Below are 12,909 nucleotides of genomic sequence, written 5' to 3'. Positions count from 1 at the left end.
GCGCGCCGGAGGGTTGGCTGACAGGCGACGTCAGGGCGGCCCAGTGCCTCGATTGGGCGAAGCGCCCGGGCCGGGGCCGAGGCCGGGGGCGGGGCGGGTCGCCCAGGAGACGGCGGGGGGCGGGGCCAGACGGGGCGGGGCGGGGCCGGTCGGTGTGTGGCCTCCATCTTTCCGCCGGGCGCCGCCGCGGCACAAAGGAGCGGCACCGCCGGGCTGGGCCGGGCCGGAGGGGCGCGGGCCCCGCGGCGTTCCCGGTGGGGCTGAGGTGAGGCAATGGGGGGCGGGCGGGCACCACCCTCGGCAGTCAGCGGCGGGTGGGTGCCACGGGGCTGAGGTGGAGCGGGTCGGCGCTGAGGGGAAGGGGCAGTGGCGGGCTGGACTCTGGTGGCAGCGGCGGCGGGCGCGGTGCGCCGGGGGCCCGCCGGGGCCGGCCTGTGGGTCGCTAAGAGGAGGGCGCGGTGCTCATCCCCGCCCCGCCTTCCGCTTCCCCGGGAGCCACGCGAGCCGCTGCCGCTGGGGCAGGGTCCCGCTTGGGGCGGGGGCCGGGTAGGCCGCCTCGGTGCGGGGCTGGGGGTCGGGGGCCGGGAGGCCGCCCCGGTGCGGGGCTGGGGGTCGGGGGCCGGGCCAGCGCAGCCCCGCCAGCCTTAGGTAGCGGCCCGCGCTCCCGCGGACGCCGCTTGTTTATGCGGCTGCTTCCCTGGCTTTTGGGGGAGCGCGTTGCCTCGCCGGGGTCACCCGTACCCCCTCCCCGGGGGAGGGCAACCAGCGCGAAAAGGTGGGTGGCCACGGTCCAGCCCCGCTTGCCTTGTGCCCGGCCGGGCTGCTGCTGGCACGCTGGGAGCTCCCGGTGCTGCGCATGGAGGCCCCGGAGCTGGCAAGAGCTGGGCTCGGGTGTAAAGTTAAAAGCTCGCAAAAGAAAGCGGCAAAACTTAAATGAAAGGGGGAGTTGCTGGAGTGGGGCACCCCAAGTCGCCACTGTTCGGGGCGGTGAGGTGTTAGAACTTTCTGACAGCCGTCTCTGGTGCTGGGAGATCTTCCTGGTAGTTGTATGACTTGCAAAACAAGGGCTTTGCCACAGCGGTTTGGTGCAGGTTGGGTTTTGGAATGCAGGGGACAAAGTGACGTGCTGCTCTGGGACCTCCTGGGAGCTCAGAAACACTCAGAAGAGTTTTGTTGAGCCTTCGAATATTTTTATATCGATATAAAAGGTCAGAATCCTGAAAACTATTTACCAGCCTCAATGTAAAAACATTTCTGCAAAGCAAGTTTTCCTCTTTTACAGAGAAAATACGGAGACGTGGAGTGAGCTACCAAATGCAGTTATTTATCTAGATCTTTTGTTTTGCATGCTTGGGCAATAGATTAGGCAGCGGCACCTTTCCTAGTCGTGTGGTAATACCACAGTACTGCTTTGCTCTCTTAGTTCAGTGCTTATAAAGCAGGTCTTTTCACTGCTTGTATTATGCCGATATCAGGCATGCATTTCTCTTTTAAGCCCTTTGAGTCTGTTCTGCTGATCAGTGTTTCTATCTCACGTATCTTCATTTTTCCCTTTTTTTTAATATTGCTATTTCTTATCTTCTGTTGTGCAGCAGTAGGTACAGTGTTCCTGCTGGGTAGAGCCTTAATGTAGGTCCCGAGAATGACTGTAGTCATCTTGGTTTTCATTTTCTGTTTTGTTATTGCAAAACCTTGCTCTGAATCTCTCGGTATCCACCCTGAGCCCAGAGTTCATTTTGGTGCTCAGCCTGTGTTTATCAGTATTTCTCACGCAGTGGAACTTTGGTCCATGAGGAAGCATGGACATAAGAGCTGCCCTTTCTTTTCTACGTTTATTCAGCCTTGTAGATACTGCACTGTTTTCTGAATGCTGGTGTGTTTGGTGGTTTTGTCCTTTTATGTCTGTGTCAGCATTTGTTTTCTTCAACATAAGCAAGAGATTTTTTTTCCACTTAGCACTAGCTTTGCCTCAGGTTTTTAATTTTTCTGTCCTTTGTCTTGCAGTGAATGCATTTATTTGTTTTGATATTGGTGGGTTTTTTTCCTCATGCTGGTCCTCAGTTCAGTTCTGCTTTGCGTACAATTTTCTGTACATTCATCAGTGCAATGAAGTTATTGTCATGTAGAGACCTACATACCTTTGTGTACTGGGACTGTTCCCTGTTTACTTCTCAGTATTAAAATGCTCACTATTTCCCTGCTAAACTATACAAGTCTTTTAACAGTGGATGATCTTGTCACCTATGAGCCATCTGAAATATTCCCTCACATCATCTCTTCTTGGACTCCTGTATTTGACTGGATTTCTGGAGGACTGTGCATTCTCAAAACTTGCTGTGTTGTGTAAGGAGTCTAGGATGCTGTTAAATGTATTTTTCTTCTGAATTTATCCAAATACAAAGAATTGATCTGTTCTTTGATCTAAATCTGGCCCATTCTTCTGCAAGTGCTTTTGCACGAGTCTTTGTTCTCTGCCAAAGCCCACTCAGCAAAAGAGGCCCTTTTTATTGCTGGCATGGGTTCCTGTGCCTCTTCCTTTAGACGTTACTGTTATTGCCCTGTGCCCTAATCTCTGCTATTTGTTCTCATTTATAAGTCTGGTTGAATAGGTTGTGTATTTCTCCTGGTGTGTTCTTTTTCAGATGTGTGGAGCACAACTGTAGTTACATGATCACTTCTGGTTGTCTCTCAATTTTTCATCCAAACTCTTTTGAGGTTCCTGCTAACTCTGAAACATTTCAGCATCTTCTGTCCATCACTTGTGTAGGAAGCTCCTCCAGGATATTTTAATGCAGTGATTTGCATTCTGCATAACTCCTGTCATTGCTCTTGCTATTGCTGATTGTTTGTTAGCTTAGTATTGGTTATTTACCTACTCTTTGATTGCTGATACATCTAATTCAGCTAGTCCACACACCTGCCTTATCTTCAGATGTGATATCGGTGTGTGCTTCTGGTTATGTGGGATTATTGGTTTCCTTGAAGTCTTTAGTTTTCCTTTTTGTTTACCTTCAGCCTCCTATACGTGGAGCTTGACTGCAACGCTTCGTGTTAGCCACTCGGGTATCCTGCTCTCTGGCCTCGTAATTCAGTGATCACTCAGTGGCTCCCTTAATCTCACTGTTACCTTGTTCTGTGCTTTTCTTAATGCTCTTTATTCTTTCTCTTTGAAGGGATGTGATGGTTTTCTGCACAACTTTTCAGTGTTCTTCCTTGGTATGTTTTCAGTATTTTCACATCAGTGGTTTTGGCTCTCAGCATATTTCATTTGCTGTGAGCCTAATGGATGGGCTGAAATAGATTACTGACGTTATAGGAGGGAACCAAAATATTGTACGACATCTCTCATACTCTACCTGTCAGGTGATATCAAAGTCCGTTTCCCTCAAGCTTTTTGCTTGTTTGTTAAAATTAAGGAATGAAAGGGAGATATTTAGAAGCGTAAGCAATAAGTTAGTGATAAAGGTGGCAATTTGTCATGGAACGCTTACTGGCCTGTTACTCTTTAGATTCTTTGTTCAAATTTCCTTTCACATCAGTATCTCCCCTAGCTGACAATGTATTGTGTTTTGAAACATCTCCTATTGGTCTCTAAGTCACTTAGATATGTGGTGGTATCTTTACGAAATGGAGCAGAGCTCATCATGTGCACCCTTAGGTTTCCCTCTCAACACAGAGGCAGCAAGTTAAAATGCTGTCACCTTGTAGTAAATTGAAGGCAAGCTAACGTAATGAAGTTTGTCCCATTCTGCTCCATTGTCAATATGTTGTGTTTAGCATTTTAAACTGTTTGGTTTGGTTTTTTTCCTCTCCTGAGCTTCTGATTGCTCAGTAGACTTTGAATTTATTCCTTGCTTTAAAGTAGTGCAGGCAGAGGTACTGTGCAGGGATTCATTGTCTTTCAAGTATTTCATTAGAATTATGTTGTGTCATTTTGTGCTTTATGTTTCTTTGTGTCCTGACAATATATTTTGTTTTCCCTTCCTGGTTTGTACACGGTGACTGTAAAGTTGGCATGGCAGTGGCTGTGCCAGCATGATCTTTATGTCCTTTTCTATTCTTCATTATGTCGCTGAGGTCTAATGTAAGTCAGATGTTCACGCATGACTCATAAGGTTGCGTGACTGACCAATGCATCATGATTGCTCTTCAGCTGTGCTTGTAGGTACCTGATAACTTGATCTATCACTACTGTGGCCAAACTTGTGCTTTAGAAGCACAACTCCACCATGGGAACTTTGTGTATTTGATAGGTTTTGTCCATTCAGTAGGGATATCTGCCAGTTCAAAGTCTGGGGTGAGATACTGCTCCTCATTTATTCACGTGTGTTTATTCATGGGGGTTCAGCAAGTCGCCATGATCAGTGACAAGAAATCCATCCTTTTCCTGATATATCTCTCTCCTTGGAGAAGTAGTAGTTTCTAAGCATGCAAACCACTTGTAATTATAGTTATTTTTCCTCTCTTTCTAAGGCTTTTTTTTTGGCTATAGGAAACGCCTTGTTCTTGCTGTAAGTTTCTGAATATCTTGGTGCTTTGCTGGACATGAGGAGGACAACAGTTGAGTTAAGTATTGGTGTGGCTTTTGGGATTGCTTGCTTCAGTGCATATGTACAAATTGAATCATAGGTAAGAGGACAGCCAGTGAACTACATGCTAGAAGGCTGTGCCATTCATGTGTATTTTATACCTTCCTGTAGACAGTGGGACACGCTAGCAAGTGATACTGAAAAAAGAAAATGGAGCAGGTATGCTGATGCTCTTTGTTTTCTAAAAGCAAAGCTGTCTGGTGGCATGGGGAAGCTTAGAGTTCTTCACTGCTCTTAAAAACACTCACCTAATGGTGAATGAAGAGTGATATGTGTGTTTGCACTTGAACTCTGGGTGATGCATCAGTCCTGGAGTGAAAGATTAAAAAATAAAAAAAACAAACAACAAAAACAAACCCTAAACACCAATGGGTGAATTGCTTTCTCTTTAGAGCTTTACCCCTCTGGAACATTTAGTGAAGTAGTATCTAAATATAATTATCAAAACAGTTTAATCTTAATTCTGCTGAAATTCCTCACAAAGTTATTTAGGAAAAGCCTCAGATGACTGTGACTTCGTGTTCCTGATACCGTTACAGCTTTTTGAAAGCTTCTTAAATTGTTTTTGAGCTTTCTGCCTTTTTTGATGCACAGCCATAACAAACTAAAATGGGTACACACTCTCATTTAAACCATTTTTAGACTGCCTTGTGAAACACGTACGTGCTTGTCTTCGGCCCGCTTCCTAACCCACATGTGCTTGTCTGAGTCATCTCTTGGGCAGTCAGTACCCTTCTTCTTGGCCACAGGAGCTCCAAAACCCATTGACCAGCTTCCTCTGAGTTTTTCATACAGGCAGAGACCTTAAAACAGTATTAAAAAAAAAAAACCAAACACCAAACAAACCACAGCTCAGTGGTAGGAGCGTGATACGTGGAGTCAATGGCTCTGCTGCCAACAGAAGCACTTGTGTTACACATGGTTGCCTACTCAACATCAGGATCTCTCCTGTAGCATGCTTTCCTGGTATACTTGTAGTGGGGCAGAGAGAAAAGGTCCTCAAGGCAGAACCTGAAGAGACAAACGAAGCTGGGTTCTTGTGGGGGGGATTTTGTTTTTAATAGGTGAGAGAAAGGGTTCCAGTGACCTTTCCAGAGCTGTGCATCAAGTTCTGAGCTCTGGAAGCCCCAGACAGATTGGGGATCATGCTTCCCGTGAGTGCTGCTAAGGCAGGTTTGCTAACCTAGTGACCTATATGTTATATTTGACTTGGATGGCAGTCTCTTGAGCAGCTGTCACTGTATCCACTTCCAGGAAGAAAGAGAATCAGAAGGATGTCTCCTGCTCTGCCAGTATAGTCCTGAACTTAGGCTAGCAAAGAGCTGCTGGCTTTCCATGGTTGGCAAGGAAGGTCATAAAACTGGCTCTCAGCTATGGCCACTGAAAGACCAGGTCATCCTCTGATGCTGCTTGAATTAACAAGAAGTGGAAGTTTCTTCAGCCTGTTTCCTGCTGTGTTGTTAGGTTGTTCATGTTTGAGATGATAACCAGTGTCATAAAGTGACAAAATTGGTGAGGCTGAGAATAGGAGGGTCTAGACATTGTCTGCTCTGTGCTCTGCTCTCCGAGGCAGTTGTCAGACAGCCGATAATGCAAGCTTCCAACAGATGCATCACTGAATTTTTCAGCAATGTTATCAAAATCTTTCACACATCCAAAACTGTTTTCAGTGTATTTTATGCATTTGTAATAGCTTAGTTATGCCACCTAGCTGGGCTCATTTCTGGTCTACAGCAGGAGACTTCTGCCTTCTACAGAGTAGTTCTGTACCTAACCTTTGAAAATGAGCCCAGCTCTGACTTGGAAGAAACAAAAGCACTAAGATTAGTTTACGGACAAGAAACAGCACAACTCTGGGTTGTCACCGTTTTGGCTCAGTTACATGAAGCTGGTGGTCTGCTGGCAAAAATCTGCCCCTGCTTCCAGCAGTCCCTGCTTGTAGCATCTTTCCACAGCCCACAGTGTGATTAGTTGGATGCCTCTGTGCTAGCCCTAGATCTAGTTCCCCTGGGAGGACTATACTGTGTGACTGTTAGAGCTGCTCAGTCTCTTGATTTGTCCCTCAAAATGTTTTTGTGGTTTATATTTTGCTAATGTATGAGGTGCTTTAAACTAAGTATGTGTTATTGCAGTTTACTACAAGGCAGTTGATCTCCCCGTAATTTGGTATCTGGATAGTAGTGTAGGTAAAGCCTTATCCTTATTGAAATGGACTGTTACTGAATTTATGAGAAAAACCTTTAAAAAAAAAAAAAGCACTGTGTTTTTTGTGTAGTTTCTTTGCAATTCTAGACCTCTGCTTAGTACCCAAAGAATCTATGCTTTCCTCCCAGCACTATCTGTTCTGGAATTTCTTTGTCTTTTTTTTTTTTTTGTCAAAATTTAGTAAATTTGTTTATTGTTGATGTCTGTAACTTTCAGAGCAGTAAGGAAGATTAACTTGAATTAATTGAAGGATTTATTTATAAGCCTCCAAATGCATGCCTGTGCCAAAACTTAGTATGGTACAGCTAACCAATTTTATTTAATGTGCTTGTATCCCTTCAGTTTGTAGGATTAGTGTTCCCTGCCATCTGCAGGGCATTATCCTTATCTTCCTGCCACTTCTGGAGCAGTGCATTATACTCTGCTCCTTGGGCAACTGCTGGGCTTGCACAGCTCTGCCATGCCACGTCAGCCTGCTGGAGGCAGCTCTTGTTCAACTTCACCAGAGCTGTCAGATACCAGTATCTTTTATAAAAGATCATTATCTCAAAAGTGTATTCATCTGCCTCAAAGCATAACTTACAGCTTTGTCTCTGGAAAGAAATTTAATGACCCGTCTACAGTTTGGAGATGAGAACTGGGAAGCATGACTGATAGCAGCGTTGAATGGGTGGTTTAGACATAAAGCGAAGCTGATGTTTTCTGAAGGCCATGGTACAAAGGACAGTTCCACCTAAATGATTGTGAGATGGCAAATTATGACCTCGGAGATGGGAAAGCTTAGAAGCTGGTAAATGCTTCAGTTTCTCTTTCAGAAAGAGCTGTAGCAGAACAGTCTCTGATGTCTGAGGAGCCCAGAGCACCAGTGTCTCTGTATCCAGAGGTAAGGGAAAACCAGGGCAGGGCAGGAGTCTCTTCACCAGGCCTACTTCGGAGACACTAGTTTAAGTGAGAAAGTGAAGTTCACTTTAAATCTATGTTGCAATTTTAGCTTTCCTGTACCAGCTTAGACAGATTCAAGGGAAGTAAAAAGACAAAGTAGTCCAATGTACAGGTGACTATAAAATCTGACTTTCACAGTGAGTCTACAGAAGGAGAAACTGCTGTGGTGGTAGTTAGTGTCTGCTCCTGCTTTTTCCTTTGACTATTACCACATCAAGTTGAACAGATCAGATCCTTCAACTACTCCGTGTTTCTGACAAAGCTAGAATTACCTAGAAAAGATTGCAGGGTTAAAGCCTAATTTTCTGCGCAAGCCCTGCACAATCTGGTGATCTTCACTGACAGGCACTTGGGCAGAAGCTGGAAGGTTTTGAGACACGATCAGTCTCTTTCCCTTTCTGTGAAACAGGCATGCTCAAGGTCAGTCTGGTTTACTTACTGCACTTATGACAGCAAGAAAGCAGATGAGTGTGGCAACGGTTTTCTCCTGCGGCTGGTGACACACTGCATGCTGGTAAATGCTGTTTTCCCTTGAGTTTTGACACTAGTCTTAACCCTCCAGGACATTTTTAAAGCAAATAGAATTGAATTAGGGGTTTGCTTCAGATTACACAATATGGTGTTTGGTTACTATATGCAAAAGAATGAGCATGGCATTTACTCACTCCTCCTGAAGCCTGCGGTCCACTTAGTGTGTGCGCTGTGTGGTAGCCACGCTGGACGCTGAGTAGCTCTTTCTCTTTAGTTGCACAAGTCTTACAGTTGAGAGGTTGATGTCAGATCTCAATGCGATGTCCTGAGAAAGTCTCAATTTCACCTCATAATTGTATTTAATTTACTAGGAATTCTTGGTTTTCATCACCTACCCCAATCATTTCAAAGCTGATATCCTTTCCATGTTATAAAAGCTTGTAGTTGCAAACAGGCTTCTTCCCCTTCTTATTCCTGTATCGAAGTTGATTATCTTGCAGCAATTCATAGCTGTGTTTCCTTCTTGTGGTAGTTTGAACTTTTCATCCAACTGGCATCACAAGTATTTCCATATCTTCCCTTTTAGGAGCATCATTTCTTTGGGAAAGAAATGCTGAGGAAATATTTCTAATTATTTTATCTCCTTAACAGGAAGCTGCTGCCTGAAGCTTTCACAGTTTTGTATTTGAAAAGCTGTCAACTTTACTTTGTGGTTTGCTGACTAAGCTCCTGTGTTACTCTACTCTAGAGAGGAGAAATCACTGGTCTTACTCTTGTAATGGTGGCAGAAGCTGGAATAGTGGTTCTGGTAGCTGAAACCCTCTCTACTCATTTATGTGCGTGAGGTTTTTTTTGTTTGCTTGGCAATGCGCTCCATTTCATGGAAAGGGAAGGCATTTTCCATCATGAAGCAGTATTATTGTTGGCTGTAACCGAATATTTGAGGGAATGAATCACCAACTCTTGGGCTGTGTATTAGAGAAGATGAGCCTAATGCCACTTGGATCTGACTTCTCCATAGGTGTGCTCTGTCAGATGATCGAGAGGAGGCCTGTCTTGGGTAGGCTGGGCAACTGCGCTGCCAGGCAGGTCCAAATCAACTCAAATAGCATTTGTTTCAATGGATGATGGTTTCGTATTTCCCATTGGACTTCTAGTGGTGGCAGGTTGGTCAGTCTGTGCAGCTTGCAACTCCTTCGTGCATCCATGCATGTGCTTGAGCCTGCCAGGAGAGCAGCTGCTTTGCTGTGGTGGGGATGGTCCCAATGGCCAGCGGAGGTGCGCGAGGGCACAGGAGGCTGTGGCTGGCAGGGCTCCAGCAGTGCCACAGGGGCTGCTTTTCTCCTGTGCCGAGGAGGCGACCAGCTCAAACGGCCTCTGAGCCTGATGCTTTGTTTAGGGGAAAATGTGCTGTGGTGGCCATTTGCCGGGTGTCCCAGAGGTGGTCTCTGGTGTAGAGAGATGTCAAACACTGGTATTCTCTGCTGTTCCCACAGCAGCTGTTCAGAGAGATGTGTCAGTACCAGGTACTCCTTACAGAATAAAAACTTACATTTTGGTCATATGTTTGGCAACTTTATAGTCCTGCATCCCGATGTAACATCTGATGGTCAGAATTCAGAGTGACCCTGCCTGTTAAAAAGCAGGTACTGGCTGCTGCCTTTACTATTTTTTGCACTTGAAAACTTAGGGTGAAGCTTTTATTAAAATACCATTTCAAAGTAAAATAAAAGTGTTACTGCTTTTGTAAATCTGGCTGCAATTGTGAACAGCTTTCATGATCTTGTTATCGCTTTCTAAATTTGCCAAAGAATAGTCTTCAGGCAAGTGCAAAACTGATGGGATGGGGCTTTCTAGCATTGCAGTGTACCCGAATGACACAAAATCTAACTAATCGTGGGGAAAGGGGTGACAGCTTTTAACATGGAGAACCTGTTTTCTTTCTATCCTGTAGCTTAGCTCTTGCTGTTATTTTTATGCGCTGTTGCTTCATCTGAAGACTTTCAGTTCTACTTTGACTTGCACTAATTGTTTAAGAAAATGGTGTTTGCATGATGCCATCGCAGCCCTGACAGGAGGCAATAGGCCTCTGTTCCAGCAGCATTCCAGGGAAACTTATCTTTATTCTTGTGCTGTTTCTTAGGTGAATCTTAGCTGTTAGCTCACAACATACTTGGGTTACAGAGTGTTTTGTTGTGATATTAAAACACAAAATATAAAAGTCACAAACCACACTAAATTCTCCAATAGCATAATTTTTAAGAAAACTAGTACGCTTTGCTTAACAATTGGTTACAGCCTTATAATGGAAGACTGCTAAATTTTAGAAGTGGTTGCAGAGACTCTTAGCTGTGTAACTACTGAAAAAGAATTTAAATGGATTATGAAAGATTAGTTCTTTTCCTTTGCTGTGTTTTAACAGCAAAACAAACATGTGGCCTTTGTCTCAGGAGACTGAGCTATCGACTCTGGGGTGAGTGAGTGCACTAGGAAAGAGCTGATTTGTCTGTTACCGCATGCTTGCTGTTATGCCCAGCTTTAAGTATCTGCTGTCAGGTAGGACAGGAGTCTTATTTTGGCCTATCTTGATATTGCTGTTGTGATATTCTTGTTTTGTTCCTTGAATTTTTTTCTTCTTTTAGACAAAGACTTTTAAAAAACCCTTTCTCTTTTGTTCCCACAATATTTGCAAGTAGACTGTTAACTATTTTTTGAATTAAAAAAAAAAATCAAAACATATTTTTGTGTCCAGGTTTTGTTGAGAGCAGGGATTTGTGAAAATTAGGCTTAAAGTTAAAATTTAAAATTTCTTTCCATCTCTGTATGCAGAGATTGTTACCTCTTATTGAAACAATAATAATGGTTCATGATGTGCAAAATGCTTTTGGTTTTGTGTTGGTTGTGTCACTGAGGTCTGCGAGTGTCTCCGAGTTTGGACAGAAGCAGAATTGATCACATTCATCACTCCCTTCTCTACTCTATTTCCCTGTTCCTTCCTGCAGCTGACCTGAACTGAAGTTTGATGTCTCAGTCCTCTTTACTTCAGCAGGGAGAGTGAGGGCCACTGGCAGCCTAATGCTGAAGTCACAGTTCATTATAATGTTGTAAAGGTGTCCTTAAATATGCCAGCTCAAATGCAATCTAGTACATCACTGATTTAAAAGACTTTTCTTAAAAAGCTTTTCCTTTGCACTTCAGAACCTCTCTTCATGCATTTGTATTCTGTCCAGACAAGCTGGTTTGTAAGGTGGATCTGTAGTAATCTCTTCTACCTTAAGTTCCTAATTATTTAGCCTTTCAGTTTGTTTGGGGCTTGCCAATGAACTCCTTGTACGTGATGGTGAGCAACAGCCAAGTGAATGCTGTCAAACTCAGCCCTTCACTAAATGAGGGGAGTTTATCTTGTCATTTCTCTCTTCCCTTTATTTAATCAGCTTTTTTAGTGTACTTGCTTTTATGTGGTGTCCCTACTTGGGGCTCATCTGGAGCAGATATTACTGCTTCCCTCCTTCCTCCTGTAAGCAGTAATTTGAGGGGAGAAGTCGGTCGCTGCTCTGCACTTGATGCTGTGGTGTCTGGAATACCAATACTGTAAAAACAGATTGGGTTTTCTGTAGCTGAGTCTAGTCCTAAAGCTGGTAGGTGGCAAACTGGTTTTTGAAGCCTTGAGAGAATTTCCCCTGTGAAGGCTGAATGTAGCTGAAAATAACAGCATGGCTTGGTGTCATGGCGGATGTAGGGAGGAGGTGGAATACATCTACCTCAGAGGCAGTTTCCAAGTGAATTGTTCTTTCTTTTCCATCTGTCTTTAGGGACTCTTCAGCATAGTTCCTAAAAGTGAAAGCAGAGTCAGCCATAATGACTCACTGCCCACGATAAAGGCTTATAGAGTGCTGCTTTTCTGGATACAACTGCGTCTGTGCCCTGAAGAAGTACAGTCCACTTCTCTTACAGCGCTTTGTGAGCAAGCCCAATTGTTCCTGAACCAAACGTACTTAAGGGTGAGTTGATCATAATTGCTTGTTTTTAATCATGCTTTAAATTGTCAAACAGAAAAACCTAGGTTTCAATAATCAGTTTTAATATTGACTTATGTCTGTTTTTCCTTAGATAGGTTCTTACTCATTGTTAATCCCTAAAATATAGCTTTTCCATACTCATTTTGATGACAAGGTACATTCACTGTGTAAACCTTTTTGTAAGTTACAGAACAGTTTAATTCAGATTCTAAATCTGTAACAGTTTTACATTTTAGTATTATGTTACTAAAATGCCCTTAAATGATCTAGATTCATAAGTACATGGATATTTTTTCCTTAGGAAGACATTTTACATTTAACATAACTAGCTCTTTAAAAAAAAAAAAAGGGCAAAAAACCACATACCCACCACTACCCGCTGCAACCTTTTAAAGTCATTTGAACCACTTGTGATCTTGCACAATTCTGAGATCTATGGAATCTGTATTGGCACCCTTGCATCTACTTTTTTACTTGCTGATTGAGAAGATAACAGCTGTATTGGCTCAGATGGAAGGACACCTGAGCCTGGTGTCCCACCTCTTGTTGTGGTCAAACTGCTTAGAGTAAGGCAAGTGTGTTGTGATGCTGAAACCCTTTTAATGATGTGTGGTTTAGGAGTTTCTTGAACAAGAAGTCAAGATTTTTTTTTTTTTGCAATTAATACCCCTTAAGGGCTTTTT

General features: G+C 43.8%; 1 protein-coding gene across 3 annotated transcripts in view; it reads left to right on the top strand.

Annotated features, from left to right (window-relative positions):
- Positions 1 to 147: 147 nt before the first annotated feature.
- Positions 148 to 12,909, top strand: part of RSPRY1 (ring finger and SPRY domain containing 1) — a 40,530-nt gene continuing 27,768 nt past the window's right edge. For all 3 annotated transcript variants that reach the window (XM_049805055.1, XM_049805056.1, XM_049805054.1), the window contains exons 1-2: positions 148 to 265; positions 12,020 to 12,208. The gene's annotated coding sequence lies outside the window, so the exon portion shown is untranslated. The remainder of the gene's footprint in view (positions 266 to 12,019; positions 12,209 to 12,909) is intronic.

Source organism: Accipiter gentilis, chromosome 7 (genome assembly GCF_929443795.1).
Source record: "Accipiter gentilis chromosome 7, bAccGen1.1, whole genome shotgun sequence".
Lineage (NCBI taxonomy): Eukaryota > Metazoa > Chordata > Aves > Accipitriformes > Accipitridae > Astur > Astur gentilis.
This window is presented reverse-complemented; position numbering and strand designations above follow the sequence as displayed.